This window comes from Garra rufa, chromosome 1 (assembly GCF_049309525.1).
Source record: "Garra rufa chromosome 1, GarRuf1.0, whole genome shotgun sequence".
NCBI classification, from domain to species: domain Eukaryota; kingdom Metazoa; phylum Chordata; class Actinopteri; order Cypriniformes; family Cyprinidae; genus Garra; species Garra rufa.
Genome location: NC_133361.1, coordinates 94,191,633 through 94,206,632, shown reverse-complemented (window position 1 = coordinate 94,206,632; position 15,000 = coordinate 94,191,633). Strand labels below are relative to the sequence as shown.

Below are 15,000 nucleotides of genomic sequence, written 5' to 3'. Positions count from 1 at the left end.
ACTCCAAGGAGCAAAACACCGCCACAGATTTGCACAACATTACACACAACGTCTGCTTCACTCTTTTTGCAAAACATTACACACAGTGATTTGTAAAACTCTACACACATTTCAACACCTTAGACACAGATAAGGATTGTGAGGTTACTTTCTTGTCAGTACAAAGCCCCGGATTGCCAATGATCACACTAATGAACAAATTGGATAAACACATCCACAAGGTTTGGAAGCACACATGTGCTAATTTGAAAACGCAGCACTCAGGTGTGCTATAAAAGGCAGCAGGTGAGTTCACCTGTATTCATCAGAAATTATGTGGATGAAATCTTATGGCCTGATCCAGCCAGACAGAGAGATAAGGAATAGTTACAGTAGTTGTGTTGCTTTTTTTTCTAGAGTCAAACTGTATGTACTTCATGCAGTAATTTTTATTTGTCTACAGATTTTATTTGTTTCATTGATTTCATTGTTGGTTGATTACTGTATCTGATTATGGTAAGAAATACTGTATTTCTTGAATTTAAATAAATACTTGAAATATTCAGTCTGCCGCATCAGTGTTGTGCAGTGCTTGGTAAGTTTATAGTAGGCCTATTTGTGTACATTCTCCCTCTATCTCAAACTAATTATGAAGAATGTTGTTTGTTACTATTTTGTTTTGTCATCGAAATGATCCCTTACATAACAATGTCTGCCCAAAAATCTAGCACATGCTATTTCCTAAAATTAGTTTTTTTTTTTTACAAATGTGTTTTTTATTTATCACAGCAGTGTGAAACTGTCTGCAATAGTGTCTGATCATTCAGGACTGTGTTGGTTAAATGAAAACTAATAGCATTTTCACAAATATGTGTATATGTTTTGACTGAAATGTGTATGTTTTGACTGAAGTGTGTCATTTTGCAAACAATCTAGGAATTCTGCAAATTGAGTGTGGTGTTTGGATAATTGTGATTATATTTTGAAAAAAAGAACCCGGTTTTCAAAATTGTGTGTAAACAATTGCAAAAAACTGTAAAAGAATACAGTTCATTTGTCCATACCCTAAAAACAGTCCAAGAATCCCAGTGTGTTGATAAGTCCAATGTGAGTGTCCACCAGTGTATATACAATCCACAGAAAGTGTAATCCAAAGTTTGCAGGTGGTGAATGGAAAGTTGAGCTCTAAAATTAGCAACTCCTCAATCCAACAGTTTGGTGACTGTCCTTTGTTTGTCATGCTGCTCTCTTATACAGTTGTACTTCCTGCTTCCTGTCATGTGTCTAGTCACATGACAGGCCAACCATCCATTTATTAAAGACACATACACTTAAAATGTTAAGAGTAATAAAATGGCCTAAAAAACATGTAAAACACTTAAAACTCTATAATACATTTAAATGATTGTAATAAATAGAGCGGTAAAACACGTCTTTCTAAAAGCCAGCATATTATATAAATAGTGAAGAAAAGGCAAAAGCTTACAGCACCTTGTATTCCCAGGCAGTCTCCAATCCAAGTACTAACCAGGCCCGACGCTGCTTAGCTTCCGAGATCAGACGAGATCGGGCGCTCTCAGCGCGGTATGGCCATAAGCGAGGGCTGCTCCAAAAAGTGGGCTATTTAAAGATCAGCCTCCGTAAAAGCCAGCATATTATATAAATAGTGAAGAAAAGGCAAAAGCTTACAGCACCTGGTATTCCCAGGCGGTCTCCCATAAAAGTGTAACAATCGGCCTTATCAGCCGAGTTACAAGACTAAAATGGGGTCAGATTTAACTGTGAGAGATGACTAGTGGTTAAAAGAATGAGACATAAAAGAAGATTGGTTTAAATAGATTTGGTGTATTTACAAGGTTCACATAAAAGACTTTAAAACAACACGATAAAACTAGGTCAACTCTGTTAAAAGAATACAGTTCATTTGTCCATACCCTAAAAACAGGTAAACTCTGTTAAAAGAATACAGTTCATTTGTCCATACCCTAAAAACAGTCCAAGAATCCCAGTGTGTTGATAAGTCCAATGTGAGTGTCCACCAGTGTATATACAATCCACAGAAAGTGTAATCCAAAGTTTGCAGGTGGTGAATGGAAAGTTGAGCTCTAAAATTAGCAACTCCTCAATCCAACAGTTTGGTGACTGTCCTTTGTTTGTCATGCTGCTCTCTTATACAGTTGTACTTCCGGCTTCCTGTCATGTGTCTAGTCACATGACAGGCCAACCATCCATTTATTAAAGACACATACACTTAAAATGTTAAGAGTAATAAAATGGCCTAAAAAACATGTAAAACACTTAAAACTCTATAATACATTTAAATGATTGTAATAAATAGAGCGGTAAAACACGTCTTTCTAAAAGCCAGCATATTATATAAATAGTGAAGAAAAGGCAAAAGCTTACAGCACCTGGTATTCCCAGGCGGTCTCCCATCCAAGTACTAACCAGGCCCGACGCTGCTTAGCTTCCGAGATCTGACGAGATCGGGCGCTCTCAGCGCGGTATGGCCATAAGCGAGGTCTGCTCCAAAAAGTGGGCTATTTAAAGATCAGCCTCAGTAAAAGCCAGCATATTATATAAATAGTGAAGAAAAGGCAAAAGCTTACAGCACCTGGTATTCCAAGGTGGTCTCCCATCCAAGTACTAACCAGGCCCGACGCTGCTTAGCTTCCGAGATCAGACGAGATCGGGCGCTCTCAGCGCGGTATGGCCATAAGCGAGGGCTGCTCCAAAAAGTGGGCTATTTAAAGATCAGCCTCCGTAAAAGCCAGCATATTATATAAATAGTGAAGAAAAGGCAAAAGCTTACAGCACCTGGTATTCCCAGGCGGTCTCCCATAAAAGTGTAACAATCGGCCTTATCAGCCGAGTTACAAGACTAAAATGGGGTCAGATTTAACTGTGAGAGATGACTAGTGGTTAAAAGAATGAGACATAAAAGAAAATTGGTTTAAATAGATTTGGTGTATTTACAAGGTTCACATAAAAGACTTTAAAACAACACGATAAAACTAGGTCAACTCTGTTAAAAGAATACAGTTCATTTGTCCATACCCTAAAAACAGGTAAACTCTGTTAAAAGAATACAGTTCATTTGTCCATACCCTAAAAACAGTCCAAGAATCCCAGTGTGTTGATAAGTCCAATGTGAGTGTCCACCAGTGTATATACAATCCACAGAAAGTGTAATCCAAAGTTTGCAGGTGGTGAATGGAAAGTTGAGCTCTAAAATTAGCAACTCCTCAATCCAACAGTTTGGTGACTGTCCTTTGTTTGTCATGCTGCTCTCTTATACAGTTGTACTTCCGGCTTCCTGTCATGTGTCTAGTCACATGACAGGCCAACCATCCATTTATTAAAGACACATACACTTAAAATGTTAAGAGTAATAAAATGGCCTAAAAAACATGTAAAACACTTAAAACTCTATAATACATTTAAATGATTGTAATAAATAGAGCGGTAAAACACGTCTTTCTAAAAGCCAGCATATTATATAAATAGTGAAGAAAAGGCAAAAGCTTACAGCACCTGGTATTCCCAGGCGGTCTCCAATCCAAGTACTAACCAGGCCCGACGCTGCTTAGCTTCCGAGATCAGACGAGGTCGGGCACTCTCAGCGCGGTATGGCCATAATCGAGGGCTGCTCCAAAAAGTGGGCTATTTAAAGATTAGCCTCCGTAAAAGCCAGCATATTATATAAATAGTGAAGAAAAGCCAAAAGCTTACAGCACCTGATATTCCCAGGCGGTCTCCCATAAAAGTGTAACAATCGGCCTTATCAGCCGAGTTACAAGACTAAAATGGTGTCAGATTTAACTGTGAGAGATGACTAGTGGTTAAAAGAATGAGACATAAAAGAAAATTGGTTTAAATAGATTTGGTGTATTTACAAGGTTCACATAAAAGACTTTAAAACAACACGATAAAACTAGGGTCAACTCTGTTAAAAGAATACAGTTCATTTGTCCATACCCTAAAAACAGGTAAACTCTGTTAAAAGAATACAGTTCATTTGTCCATACCCTAAAAACAGTCCAAGAATCCCAGTGTGTTGATAAGTCCAATGTGAGTGTCCACCAGTGTATATACAATCCACAGAAAGTGTAATCCAAATTTTGCAGGTGGTGAATGGAAAGTTGAGCTCTAAAATTAGCAACTCCTCAATCCAACAGTTTGGTGACTGTCCTTTGTTTGTCATGCTGCTCTCTTATACAGTTGTACTTCCTGCTTCCTGTCATGTGTCTAGTCACATGAAAGGCCAACCATCCATTTATTAAAGACACATACACTTAAAATGTTAAGAGTAATAAAATGGCCTAAAAAACATGTAAAACACTTAAAACTCTATAATACATTTAAATGATTGTAATAAATAGAGCGGTAAAACACGTCTTTCTAAAAGCCAGCATATTATATAAATAGTGAAGAAAAGGCAAAAGCTTACAGCACCTGGTATTCCCAGGCGGTCTCCCATCCAAGTACTAAACAGGCCCGACGCTGCTTAGCTTCCGAGATCAGACGAGATCGGGCGCTCTCAGCGCGGTATGGCCATAAGCGAGGGCTGCTCCAAAAAGTGGGCTATTTAAAGATCAGCCTCCGTAAAAGCCAGCATATTATATAAATAGTGAAGAAAAGGCAAAAGCTTACAGCACCTGGTATTCCCAGGCGGTCTCCCATCCAAGTACTAACAAGGCCCGACGCTGCTTAGCTTCCGAGATCAGACGAGGTCGGGCGCTCTCAGCGCGGTATGGCCATAATCGAGGGCTGCTCCAAAATGTGGGCTATTTAAAGATCAGCCTCCGTAAAAGCCAGCATATTATATAAATAGTGAAGAAAAGGCAAAAGCTTACAGCACCTGGTATTCCCAGGCGGTCTCCAATCCAAGTACTAACCAGGCCCGACGCTGCTTAGCTTCCGAGATCAGACGAGGTCGGGCACTCTCAGCGCGGTATGGCCATAATCGAGGGCTGCTCCAAAAAGTGGGCTATTTAAAGATTAGCCTCCGTAAAAGCCAGCATATTATATAAATAGTGAAGAAAAGCCAAAAGCTTACAGCACCTGATATTCCCAGGCGGTCTCCCATAAAAGTGTAACAATCGGCCTTATCAGCCGAGTTACAAGACTAAAATGGTGTCAGATTTAACTGTGAGAAATGACTAGTGGTTAAAAGAATGAGACATAAAAGAAAATTGGTTTAAATAGATTTGGTGTATTTACAAGGTTCACATAAAAGACTTTAAAACAACACGATAAAACTAGGGTCAACTCTGTTAAAAGAATACAGTTCATTTGTCCATACCCTAAAAACAGGTAAACTCTGTTAAAAGAATACAGTTCATTTGTCCATACCCTAAAAACAGTCCAAGAATCCCAGTGTGTTGATAAGTCCAATGTGAGTGTCCACCAGTGTATATACAATCCACAGAAAGTGTAATCCAAATTTTGCAGGTGGTGAATGGAAAGTTGAGCTCTAAAATTAGCAACTCCTCAATCCAACAGTTTGGTGACTGTCCTTTGTTTGTCATGCTGCTCTCTTATACAGTTGTACTTCCTGCTTCCTGTCATGTGTCTAGTCACATGAAAGGCCAACCATCCATTTATTAAAGACACATACACTTAAAATGTTAAGAGTAATAAAATGGCCTAAAAAACATGTAAAACACTTAAAACTCTATAATACATTTAAATGATTGTAATAAATAGAGCGGTAAAACACGTCTTTCTAAAAGCCAGCATATTATATAAATAGTGAAGAAAAGGCAAAAGCTTACAGCACCTGGTATTCCCAGGCGGTCTCCCATCCAAGTACTAAACAGGCCCGACGCTGCTTAGCTTCCGAGATCAGACGAGATCGGGCGCTCTCAGCGCGGTATGGCCATAAGCGAGGGCTGCTCCAAAAAGTGGGCTATTAAAGATCAGCCTCCGTAAAAGCCAGCATATTATATAAATAGTGAAGAAAAGGCAAAAGCTTACAGCACCTGGTATTCCCAGGCGGTCTCCCATCCAAGTACTAACAAGGCCCGACGCTGCTTAGCTTCCGAGATCAGACGAGGTCAGGCGCTCTCAGCGCGGTATGGCCATAATCGAGGGCTGCTCCAAAAAGTGGGCTATTTAAAGATTAGCCTCCGTAAAAGCCAGCATATTATATAAATAGTGAAGAAAAGCCAAAAGCTTACAGCACCTGATATTCCCAGGCGGTCTCCCATAAAAGTGTAACAATCGGCCTTATCAGCCGAGTTACAAGACTAAAATGGTGTCAGATTTAACTGTGAGAGATGACTAGTGGTTAAAAGAATGAGACATAAAAGAAAATTGGTTTAAATAGATTTGGTGTATTTACAAGGTTCACATAAAAGACTTTAAAACAACACGATAAAACTAGGGTCAACTCTGTTAAAAGAATACAGTTCATTTGTCCATACCCTAAAAACAGGTAAACTCTGTTAAAAGAATACAGTTCATTTGTCCATACCCTAAAAACAGTCCAAGAATCCCAGTGTGTTGATAAGTCCAATGTGAGTGTCCACCAGTGTATATACAATCCACAGAAAGTGTAATCCAAATTTTGCAGGTGGTGAATGGAAAGTTGAGCTCTAAAATTAGCAACTCCTCAATCCAACAGTTTGGTGACTGTCCTTTGTTTGTCATGCTGCTCTCTTATACAGTTGTACTTCCTGCTTCCTGTCATGTGTCTAGTCACATGAAAGGCCAACCATCCATTTATTAAAGACACATACACTTAAAATGTTAAGAGTAATAAAATGGCCTAAAAAACATGTAAAACACTTAAAACTCTATAATACATTTAAATGATTGTAATAAATAGAGCGGTAAAACACGTCTTTCTAAAAGCCAGCATATTATATAAATAGTGAAGAAAAGGCAAAAGCTTACAGCACCTGGTATTCCCAGGCGGTCTCCCATCCAAGTACTAAACAGGCCCGACGCTGCTTAGCTTCCGAGATCAGACGAGATCGGGCGCTCTCAGCGCGGTATGGCCATAAGCGAGGGCTGCTCCAAAAAGTGGGCTATTTAAAGATCAGCCTCCGTAAAAGCCAGCATATTATATAAATAGTGAAGAAAAGGCAAAAGCTTACAGCACCTGGTATTCCCAGGCGGTCTCCCATCCAAGTACTAACAAGGCCCGACGCTGCTTAGCTTCCGAGATCAGACGAGGTCGGGCGCTCTCAGCGCGGTATGGCCATAATCGAGGGCTGCTCCAAAATGTGGGCTATTTAAAGATCAGCCTCCGTAAAAGCCAGCATATTATATAAATAGTGAAGAAAAGGCAAAAGCTTACAGCACCTGGTATTCCCAGGCGGTCTCCAATCCAAGTACTAACCAGGCCCGACGCTGCTTAGCTTCCGAGATCAGACGAGGTCGGGCACTCTCAGCGCGGTATGGCCATAATCGAGGGCTGCTCCAAAAAGTGGGCTATTTAAAGATTAGCCTCCGTAAAAGCCAGCATATTATATAAATAGTGAAGAAAAGCCAAAAGCTTACAGCACCTGATATTCCCAGGCGGTCTCCCATAAAAGTGTAACAATCGGCCTTATCAGCCGAGTTACAAGACTAAAATGGTGTCAGATTTAACTGTGAGAAATGACTAGTGGTTAAAAGAATGAGACATAAAAGAAAATTGGTTTAAATAGATTTGGTGTATTTACAAGGTTCACATAAAAGACTTTAAAACAACACGATAAAACTAGGGTCAACTCTGTTAAAAGAATACAGTTCATTTGTCCATACCCTAAAAACAGGTAAACTCTGTTAAAAGAATACAGTTCATTTGTCCATACCCTAAAAACAGTCCAAGAATCCCAGTGTGTTGATAAGTCCAATGTGAGTGTCCACCAGTGTATATACAATCCACAGAAAGTGTAATCCAAATTTTGCAGGTGGTGAATGGAAAGTTGAGCTCTAAAATTAGCAACTCCTCAATCCAACAGTTTGGTGACTGTCCTTTGTTTGTCATGCTGCTCTCTTATACAGTTGTACTTCCTGCTTCCTGTCATGTGTCTAGTCACATGAAAGGCCAACCATCCATTTATTAAAGACACATACACTTAAAATGTTAAGAGTAATAAAATGGCCTAAAAAACATGTAAAACACTTAAAACTCTATAATACATTTAAATGATTGTAATAAATAGAGCGGTAAAACACGTCTTTCTAAAAGCCAGCATATTATATAAATAGTGAAGAAAAGGCAAAAGCTTACAGCACCTGGTATTCCCAGGCGGTCTCCCATCCAAGTACTAAACAGGCCCGACGCTGCTTAGCTTCCGAGATCAGACGAGATCGGGCGCTCTCAGCGCGGTATGGCCATAAGCGAGGGCTGCTCCAAAAAGTGGGCTATTAAAGATCAGCCTCCGTAAAAGCCAGCATATTATATAAATAGTGAAGAAAAGGCAAAAGCTTACAGCACCTGGTATTCCCAGGCGGTCTCCCATCCAAGTACTAACAAGGCCCGACGCTGCTTAGCTTCCGAGATCAGACGAGGTCAGGCGCTCTCAGCGCGGTATGGCCATAATCGAGGGCTGCTCCAAAAAGTGGGCTATTTAAAGATTAGCCTCCGTAAAAGCCAGCATATTATATAAATAGTGAAGAAAAGCCAAAAGCTTACAGCACCTGATATTCCCAGGCGGTCTCCCATAAAAGTGTAACAATCGGCCTTATCAGCCGAGTTACAAGACTAAAATGGTGTCAGATTTAACTGTGAGAGATGACTAGTGGTTAAAAGAATGAGACATAAAAGAAAATTGGTTTAAATAGATTTGGTGTATTTACAAGGTTCACATAAAAGACTTTAAAACAACACGATAAAACTAGGGTCAACTCTGTTAAAAGAATACAGTTCATTTGTCCATACCCTAAAAACAGGTAAACTCTGTTAAAAGAATACAGTTCATTTGTCCATACCCTAAAAACAGTCCAAGAATCCCAGTGTGTTGATAAGTCCAATGTGAGTGTCCACCAGTGTATATACAATCCACAGAAAGTGTAATCCAAATTTTGCAGGTGGTGAATGGAAAGTTGAGCTCTAAAATTAGCAACTCCTCAATCCAACAGTTTGGTGACTGTCCTTTGTTTGTCATGCTGCTCTCTTATACAGTTGTACTTCCTGCTTCCTGTCATGTGTCTAGTCACATGAAAGGCCAACCATCCATTTATTAAAGACACATACACTTAAAATGTTAAGAGTAATAAAATGGCCTAAAAAACATGTAAAACACTTAAAACTCTATAATACATTTAAATGATTGTAATAAATAGAGCGGTAAAACACGTCTTTCTAAAAGCCAGCATATTATATAAATAGTGAAGAAAAGGCAAAAGCTTACAGCACCTGGTATTCCCAGGCGGTCTCCCATCCAAGTACTAAACAGGCCCGACGCTGCTTAGCTTCCGAGATCAGACGAGATCGGGCGCTCTCAGCGCGGTATGGCCATAAGCGAGGGCTGCTCCAAAAAGTGGGCTATTTAAAGATCAGCCTCCGTAAAAGCCAGCATATTATATAAATAGTGAAGAAAAGGCAAAAGCTTACAGCACCTGGTATTCCCAGGCGGTCTCCCATCCAAGTACTAACAAGGCCCGACGCTGCTTAGCTTCCGAGATCAGACGAGGTCGGGCGCTCTCAGCGCGGTATGGCCATAATCGAGGGCTGCTTCAAAATGTGGGCTATTTAAAGATCAGCCTCCGTAAAAGCCAGCATATTATATAAATAGTGAAGAAAAGGCAAAAGCTTACAGCACCTGGTATTCCCAGGCGGTCTCCAATCCAAGTACTAACCAGGCCCGACGCTGCTTAGCTTCCGAGATCAGACGAGGTCGGGCACTCTCAGCGCGGTATGGCCATAATCGAGGGCTGCTCCAAAAAGTGGGCTATTTAAAGATTAGCCTCCGTAAAAGCCAGCATATTATATAAATAGTGAAGAAAAGCCAAAAGCTTACAGCACCTGATATTCCCAGGCAGTCTCCCATAAAAGTGTAACAATCGGCCTTATCAGCCGAGTTACAAGACTAAAATGGTGTCAGATTTAACTGTGAGAAATGACTAGTGGTTAAAAGAATGAGACATAAAAGAAAATTGGTTTAAATAGATTTGGTGTATTTACAAGGTTCACATAAAAGACTTTAAAACAACACGATAAAACTAGGGTCAACTCTGTTAAAAGAATACAGTTCATTTGTCCATACCCTAAAAACAGGTAAACTCTGTTAAAAGAATACAGTTCATTTGTCCATACCCTAAAAACAGTCCAAGAATCCCAGTGTGTTGATAAGTCCAATGTGAGTGTCCACCAGTGTATATACAATCCACAGAAAGTGTAATCCAAATTTTGCAGGTGGTGAATGGAAAGTTGAGCTCTAAAATTAGCAACTCCTCAATCCAACAGTTTGGTGACTGTCCTTTGTTTGTCATGCTGCTCTCTTATACAGTTGTACTTCCTGCTTCCTGTCATGTGTCTAGTCACATGAAAGGCCAACCATCCATTTATTAAAGACACATACACTTAAAATGTTAAGAGTAATAAAATGGCCTAAAAAACATGTAAAACACTTAAAACTCTATAATACATTTAAATGATTGTAATAAATAGAGCGGTAAAACACGTCTTTCTAAAAGCCAGCATATTATATAAATAGTGAAGAAAAGGCAAAAGCTTACAGCACCTGGTATTCCCAGGCGGTCTCCCATCCAAGTACTAAACAGGCCCGACGCTGCTTAGCTTCCGAGATCAGACGAGATCGGGCGCTCTCAGCGCGGTATGGCCATAAGCGAGGGCTGCTCCAAAAAGTGGGCTATTTAAAGATCAGCCTCCGTAAAAGCCAGCATATTATATAAATAGTGAAGAAAAGGCAAAAGCTTACAGCACCTGGTATTCCCAGGCGGTCTCCCATCCAAGTACTAACAAGGCCCGACGCTGCTTAGCTTCCGAGATCAGACGAGGTCAGGCGCTCTCAGCGCGGTATGGCCATAATCGAGGGCTGCTCCAAAATGTGGGCTATTTAAAGATCAGCCTCCGTAAAAGCCAGCATATTATATAAATAGTGAAGAAAAGGCAAAAGCTTACAGCACCTGGTATTCCCAGGCGGTCTCCAATCCAAGTACTAACCAGGCCCGACGCTGCTTAGCTTCCGAGATCAGACGAGATCGGGCGCTCTCAGCGCGGTATGGCCATAAGCGAGGGCTGCTCCAAAAAGTGGGCTATTTAAAGATTAGCCTCCGTAAAAGCCAGCATATTATATAAATAGTGAAGAAAAGCCAAAAGCTTACAGCACCTGATATTCCCAGGCGGTCTCCCATAAAAGTGTAACAATCGGCCTTATCAGCCGAGTTACAAGACTAAAATGGTGTCAGATTTAACTGTGAGAGATGACTAGTGGTTAAAAGAATGAGACATAAAAGAAAATTGGTTTAAATAGATTTGGTGTATTTACAAGGTTCACATAAAAGACTTTAAAACAACACGATAAAACTAGGTCAACTCTGTTAAAAGAATACAGTTCATTTGTCCATACCCTAAAAACAGGTAAACTCTGTTAAAAGAATACAGTTCATTTGTCCATACCCTAAAAACAGTCCAAGAATCCCAGTGTGTTGATAAGTCCAATGTGAGTGTCCACCAGTGTATATACAATCCACAGAAAGTGTAATCCAAAGTTTGCAGGTGGTGAATGGAAAGTTGAGCTCTAAAATTAGCAACTCCTCAATCCAACAGTTTGGTGACTGTCCTTTGTTTGTCATGCTGCTCTCTTATACAGTTGTACTTCCGGCTTCCTGTCATGTGTCTAGTCACATGACAGGCCAACCATCCATTTATTAAAGACACATACACTTAAAATGTTAAGAGTAATAAAATGGCCTAAAAAACATGTAAAACACTTAAAACTCTATAATACATTTAAATGATTGTAATAAATAGAGCGGTAAAACACGTCTTTCTAAAAGCCAGCATATTATATAAATAGTGAAGAAAAGGCAAAAGCTTACAGCACCTGGTATTCCCAGGCGGTCTCCCATCCAAGTACTAACCAGGCCCGACGCTGCTTAGCTTCCGAGATCAGACGAGATCGGGCGCTCTCAGCGCGGTATGGCCATAAGCGAGGGCTGCTCCAAAAAGTGGGCTATTTAAAGATCAGCCTCCGTAAAAGCCAGCATATTATATAAATAGTGAAGAAAAGGCAAAAGCTTACAGCACCTGGTATTCCCAGGCGGTCTCCAATCCAAGTACTAACCAGGCCCGACGCTGCTTAGCTTCCGAGATCAGACGAGGTCGGGCGCTCTCAGCGCGGTATGGCCATAATCGAGGGCTGCTCCAAAAAGTGGGCTATTTAAAGATTAGCCTCCGTAAAAGCCAGCATATTATATAAATAGTGAAGAAAAGGCAAAAGCTTACAGCACCTGGTATTCCCAGGCGGTCTCCCATAAAAGTGTAACAATCGGCCTTATCAGCCGAGTTACAAGACTAAAATGTTGTCAGATTTAACTGTGAGAGATGACTAGTGGTTAAAAGAATGAGACATAAAAGAAAATTGGTTTAAATAGATTTGGTGTATTTACAAGGTTCACATAAAAGACTTTAAAACAACACGATAAAACTAGGTCAACTCTGTTAAAAGAATACAGTTCATTTGTCCATACCCTAAAAACAGGTAAACTCTGTTAAAAGAATACAGTTCATTTGTCCATACCCTAAAAACAGTCCAAGAATCCCAGTGTGTTGATAAGTCCAATGTGAGTGTCCACCAGTGTATATACAATCCACAGAAAGTGTAATCCAAAGTTTGCAGGTGGTGAATGGAAAGTTGAGCTGTAAAATTAGCAACTCCTCAATCCAACAGTTTGGTGACTGTCCTTTGTTTGTCATGCTGCTCTCTTATACAGTTGTACTTCCTGCTTCCTGTCATGTGTCTAGTCACATGAAAGGCCAACCATCCATTTATTAAAGACACATACACTTAAAATGTTAAGAGTAATAAAATGGCCTAAAAAACATGTAAAACACTTAAAACTCTATAATACATTTAAATGATTGTAATAAATAGAGCGGTAAAACACGTCTTTCTAAAAGCCAGCATATTATATAAATAGTGAAGAAAAGGCAAAAGCTTACAGCACCTGGTATTCCCAGGCGGTCTCCCATCCAAGTACTAAACAGGCCCGACGCTGCTTAGCTTCCGAGATCAGACGAGATCGGGCGCTCTCAGCGCGGTATGGCCATAAGCGAGGGCTGCTCCAAAAAGTGGGCTATTTAAAGATCAGCCTCCGTAAAAGCCAGCATATTATATAAATAGTGAAGAAAAGGCAAAAGCTTACAGCACCTGGTATTCCCAGGCGGTCTCCCATCCAAGTACTAACAAGGCCCGACGCTGCTTAGCTTCCGAGATCAGACGAGGTCGGGCGCTCTCAGCGCGGTATGGCCATAATCGAGGGCTGCTCCAAAATGTGGGCTATTTAAAGATCAGCCTCCGTAAAAGCCAGCATATTATATAAATAGTGAAGAAAAGGCAAAAGCTTACAGCACCTGGTATTCCCAGGCGGTCTCCAATCCAAGTACTAACCAGGCCCGACGCTGCTTAGCTTCCGAGATCAGACGAGGTCGGGCACTCTCAGCGCGGTATGGCCATAATCGAGGGCTGCTCCAAAAAGTGGGCTATTTAAAGATTAGCCTCCGTAAAAGCCAGCATATTATATAAATAGTGAAGAAAAGCCAAAAGCTTACAGCACCTGATATTCCCAGGCGGTCTCCCATAAAAGTGTAACAATCGGCCTTATCAGCCGAGTTACAAGACTAAAATGGTGTCAGATTTAACTGTGAGAAATGACTAGTGGTTAAAAGAATGAGACATAAAAGAAAATTGGTTTAAATAGATTTGGTGTATTTACAAGGTTCACATAAAAGACTTTAAAACAACACGATAAAACTAGGGTCAACTCTGTTAAAAGAATACAGTTCATTTGTCCATACCCTAAAAACAGGTAAACTCTGTTAAAAGAATACAGTTCATTTGTCCATACCCTAAAAACAGTCCAAGAATCCCAGTGTGTTGATAAGTCCAATGTGAGTGTCCACCAGTGTATATACAATCCACAGAAAGTGTAATCCAAATTTTGCAGGTGGTGAATGGAAAGTTGAGCTCTAAAATTAGCAACTCCTCAATCCAACAGTTTGGTGACTGTCCTTTGTTTGTCATGCTGCTCTCTTATACAGTTGTACTTCCTGCTTCCTGTCATGTGTCTAGTCACATGAAAGGCCAACCATCCATTTATTAAAGACACATACACTTAAAATGTTAAGAGTAATAAAATGGCCTAAAAAACATGTAAAACACTTAAAACTCTATAATACATTTAAATGATTGTAATAAATAGAGCGGTAAAACACGTCTTTCTAAAAGCCAGCATATTATATAAATAGTGAAGAAAAGGCAAAAGCTTACAGCACCTGGTATTCCCAGGCGGTCTCCCATCCAAGTACTAAACAGGCCCGACGCTGCTTAGCTTCCGAGATCAGACGAGATCGGGCGCTCTCAGCGCGGTATGGCCATAAGCGAGGGCTGCTCCAAAAAGTGGGCTATTTAAAGATCAGCCTCCGTAAAAGCCAGCATATTATATAAATAGTGAAGAAAAGGCAAAAGCTTACAGCACCTGGTATTCCCAGGCGGTCTCCCATCCAAGTACTAACAAGGCCCGACGCTGCTTAGCTTCCGAGATCAGACGAGGTCAGGCACTCTCAGCGCGGTATGGCCATAATCGAGGGCTGCTCCAAAATGTGGGCTATTTAAAGATCAGCCTCCGTAAAAGCCAGCATATTATATAAATAGTGAAGAAAAGGCAAAAGCTTACAGCACCTGGTATTCCCAGGCGGTCTCCAATCCAAGTACTAACCAGGCCCGACGCTGCTTAGCTTCCGAGATCAGACGAGATCGGGCGCTCTCAGCGCGGTATGGCCATAAGCGAGGGCTGCTCCAAAAAGTGGGCTATTTAAAGATTAGCCTCCGTAAAAGC

The 15,000-nt window shown here is 40.6% G+C and overlaps 27 non-coding genes and 1 pseudogene across 27 annotated transcripts; all 28 read right to left on the bottom strand.

Moving 5' to 3' along the window:
* Window positions 1–1,458: 1,458 nt before the first annotated feature.
* On the bottom strand, window positions 1,459–1,577 carry LOC141319196 (5S ribosomal RNA). Its single transcript, XR_012353467.1, has one exon. It is a non-coding gene; the product is annotated as a 5S ribosomal RNA (ribosomal RNA).
* An 801-nt stretch (window positions 1,578–2,378) lies between these two features.
* On the bottom strand, window positions 2,379–2,497 carry LOC141298520 (5S ribosomal RNA). Its single transcript, XR_012341603.1, has one exon. It is a non-coding gene; the product is annotated as a 5S ribosomal RNA (ribosomal RNA).
* An 84-nt stretch (window positions 2,498–2,581) lies between these two features.
* Window positions 2,582–2,700, bottom strand: LOC141311156 (5S ribosomal RNA). The gene has a single exon (XR_012348626.1). It is a non-coding gene; the product is annotated as a 5S ribosomal RNA (ribosomal RNA).
* Window positions 2,701–3,501: 801 nt separating this feature from the next.
* Window positions 3,502–3,620, bottom strand: LOC141345302 (5S ribosomal RNA). Its single transcript, XR_012356994.1, has one exon. It is a non-coding gene; the product is annotated as a 5S ribosomal RNA (ribosomal RNA).
* Window positions 3,621–4,422: 802 nt separating this feature from the next.
* Window positions 4,423–4,541, bottom strand: LOC141308713 (5S ribosomal RNA). Its single transcript, XR_012347238.1, has one exon. It is a non-coding gene; the product is annotated as a 5S ribosomal RNA (ribosomal RNA).
* An 84-nt stretch (window positions 4,542–4,625) lies between these two features.
* Window positions 4,626–4,744, bottom strand: LOC141319272 (5S ribosomal RNA). Its single transcript, XR_012353538.1, has one exon. It is a non-coding gene; the product is annotated as a 5S ribosomal RNA (ribosomal RNA).
* Window positions 4,745–4,828: 84 nt separating this feature from the next.
* LOC141345294 (5S ribosomal RNA) lies at window positions 4,829–4,947 on the bottom strand. Its single transcript, XR_012356993.1, has one exon. It is a non-coding gene; the product is annotated as a 5S ribosomal RNA (ribosomal RNA).
* An 802-nt stretch (window positions 4,948–5,749) lies between these two features.
* Window positions 5,750–5,868, bottom strand: LOC141308702 (5S ribosomal RNA). The gene has a single exon (XR_012347237.1). It is a non-coding gene; the product is annotated as a 5S ribosomal RNA (ribosomal RNA).
* An 83-nt stretch (window positions 5,869–5,951) lies between these two features.
* Window positions 5,952–6,070, bottom strand: LOC141344947 (5S ribosomal RNA). The gene has a single exon (XR_012356875.1). It is a non-coding gene; the product is annotated as a 5S ribosomal RNA (ribosomal RNA).
* An 802-nt stretch (window positions 6,071–6,872) lies between these two features.
* LOC141308691 (5S ribosomal RNA) lies at window positions 6,873–6,991 on the bottom strand. Its single transcript, XR_012347236.1, has one exon. It is a non-coding gene; the product is annotated as a 5S ribosomal RNA (ribosomal RNA).
* An 84-nt stretch (window positions 6,992–7,075) lies between these two features.
* Window positions 7,076–7,194, bottom strand: LOC141319271 (5S ribosomal RNA). The gene has a single exon (XR_012353537.1). It is a non-coding gene; the product is annotated as a 5S ribosomal RNA (ribosomal RNA).
* An 84-nt stretch (window positions 7,195–7,278) lies between these two features.
* On the bottom strand, window positions 7,279–7,397 carry LOC141345287 (5S ribosomal RNA). The gene has a single exon (XR_012356992.1). It is a non-coding gene; the product is annotated as a 5S ribosomal RNA (ribosomal RNA).
* Window positions 7,398–8,199: 802 nt separating this feature from the next.
* Window positions 8,200–8,318, bottom strand: LOC141308680 (5S ribosomal RNA). The gene has a single exon (XR_012347235.1). It is a non-coding gene; the product is annotated as a 5S ribosomal RNA (ribosomal RNA).
* An 83-nt stretch (window positions 8,319–8,401) lies between these two features.
* LOC141344939 (5S ribosomal RNA) lies at window positions 8,402–8,520 on the bottom strand. The gene has a single exon (XR_012356872.1). It is a non-coding gene; the product is annotated as a 5S ribosomal RNA (ribosomal RNA).
* Window positions 8,521–9,322: 802 nt separating this feature from the next.
* LOC141308669 (5S ribosomal RNA) lies at window positions 9,323–9,441 on the bottom strand. The gene has a single exon (XR_012347234.1). It is a non-coding gene; the product is annotated as a 5S ribosomal RNA (ribosomal RNA).
* Window positions 9,442–9,525: 84 nt separating this feature from the next.
* LOC141319270 (5S ribosomal RNA) lies at window positions 9,526–9,644 on the bottom strand. Its single transcript, XR_012353536.1, has one exon. It is a non-coding gene; the product is annotated as a 5S ribosomal RNA (ribosomal RNA).
* Window positions 9,645–9,728: 84 nt separating this feature from the next.
* LOC141345281 (5S ribosomal RNA) lies at window positions 9,729–9,847 on the bottom strand. The gene has a single exon (XR_012356991.1). It is a non-coding gene; the product is annotated as a 5S ribosomal RNA (ribosomal RNA).
* Window positions 9,848–10,649: 802 nt separating this feature from the next.
* LOC141308658 (5S ribosomal RNA) lies at window positions 10,650–10,768 on the bottom strand. The gene has a single exon (XR_012347233.1). It is a non-coding gene; the product is annotated as a 5S ribosomal RNA (ribosomal RNA).
* Window positions 10,769–10,852: 84 nt separating this feature from the next.
* On the bottom strand, window positions 10,853–10,971 carry LOC141344931 (5S ribosomal RNA). The gene has a single exon (XR_012356871.1). It is a non-coding gene; the product is annotated as a 5S ribosomal RNA (ribosomal RNA).
* An 84-nt stretch (window positions 10,972–11,055) lies between these two features.
* Window positions 11,056–11,174, bottom strand: LOC141318154 (5S ribosomal RNA). Its single transcript, XR_012352486.1, has one exon. It is a non-coding gene; the product is annotated as a 5S ribosomal RNA (ribosomal RNA).
* Window positions 11,175–11,975: 801 nt separating this feature from the next.
* Window positions 11,976–12,094, bottom strand: LOC141292305 (5S ribosomal RNA). The gene has a single exon (XR_012340488.1). It is a non-coding gene; the product is annotated as a 5S ribosomal RNA (ribosomal RNA).
* An 84-nt stretch (window positions 12,095–12,178) lies between these two features.
* On the bottom strand, window positions 12,179–12,297 carry LOC141319402 (5S ribosomal RNA). Its single transcript, XR_012353660.1, has one exon. It is a non-coding gene; the product is annotated as a 5S ribosomal RNA (ribosomal RNA).
* Window positions 12,298–13,098: 801 nt separating this feature from the next.
* Window positions 13,099–13,217, bottom strand: LOC141308647 (5S ribosomal RNA). Its single transcript, XR_012347232.1, has one exon. It is a non-coding gene; the product is annotated as a 5S ribosomal RNA (ribosomal RNA).
* An 84-nt stretch (window positions 13,218–13,301) lies between these two features.
* On the bottom strand, window positions 13,302–13,420 carry LOC141319268 (5S ribosomal RNA). The gene has a single exon (XR_012353534.1). It is a non-coding gene; the product is annotated as a 5S ribosomal RNA (ribosomal RNA).
* An 84-nt stretch (window positions 13,421–13,504) lies between these two features.
* Window positions 13,505–13,623, bottom strand: LOC141345274 (5S ribosomal RNA). The gene has a single exon (XR_012356990.1). It is a non-coding gene; the product is annotated as a 5S ribosomal RNA (ribosomal RNA).
* An 802-nt stretch (window positions 13,624–14,425) lies between these two features.
* Window positions 14,426–14,544, bottom strand: LOC141308636 (5S ribosomal RNA). The gene has a single exon (XR_012347231.1). It is a non-coding gene; the product is annotated as a 5S ribosomal RNA (ribosomal RNA).
* An 84-nt stretch (window positions 14,545–14,628) lies between these two features.
* LOC141346181 (5S ribosomal RNA) lies at window positions 14,629–14,747 on the bottom strand (annotated as a pseudogene).
* Window positions 14,748–14,831: 84 nt separating this feature from the next.
* LOC141318152 (5S ribosomal RNA) lies at window positions 14,832–14,950 on the bottom strand. Its single transcript, XR_012352485.1, has one exon. It is a non-coding gene; the product is annotated as a 5S ribosomal RNA (ribosomal RNA).
* Window positions 14,951–15,000: the final 50 nt, after the last annotated feature.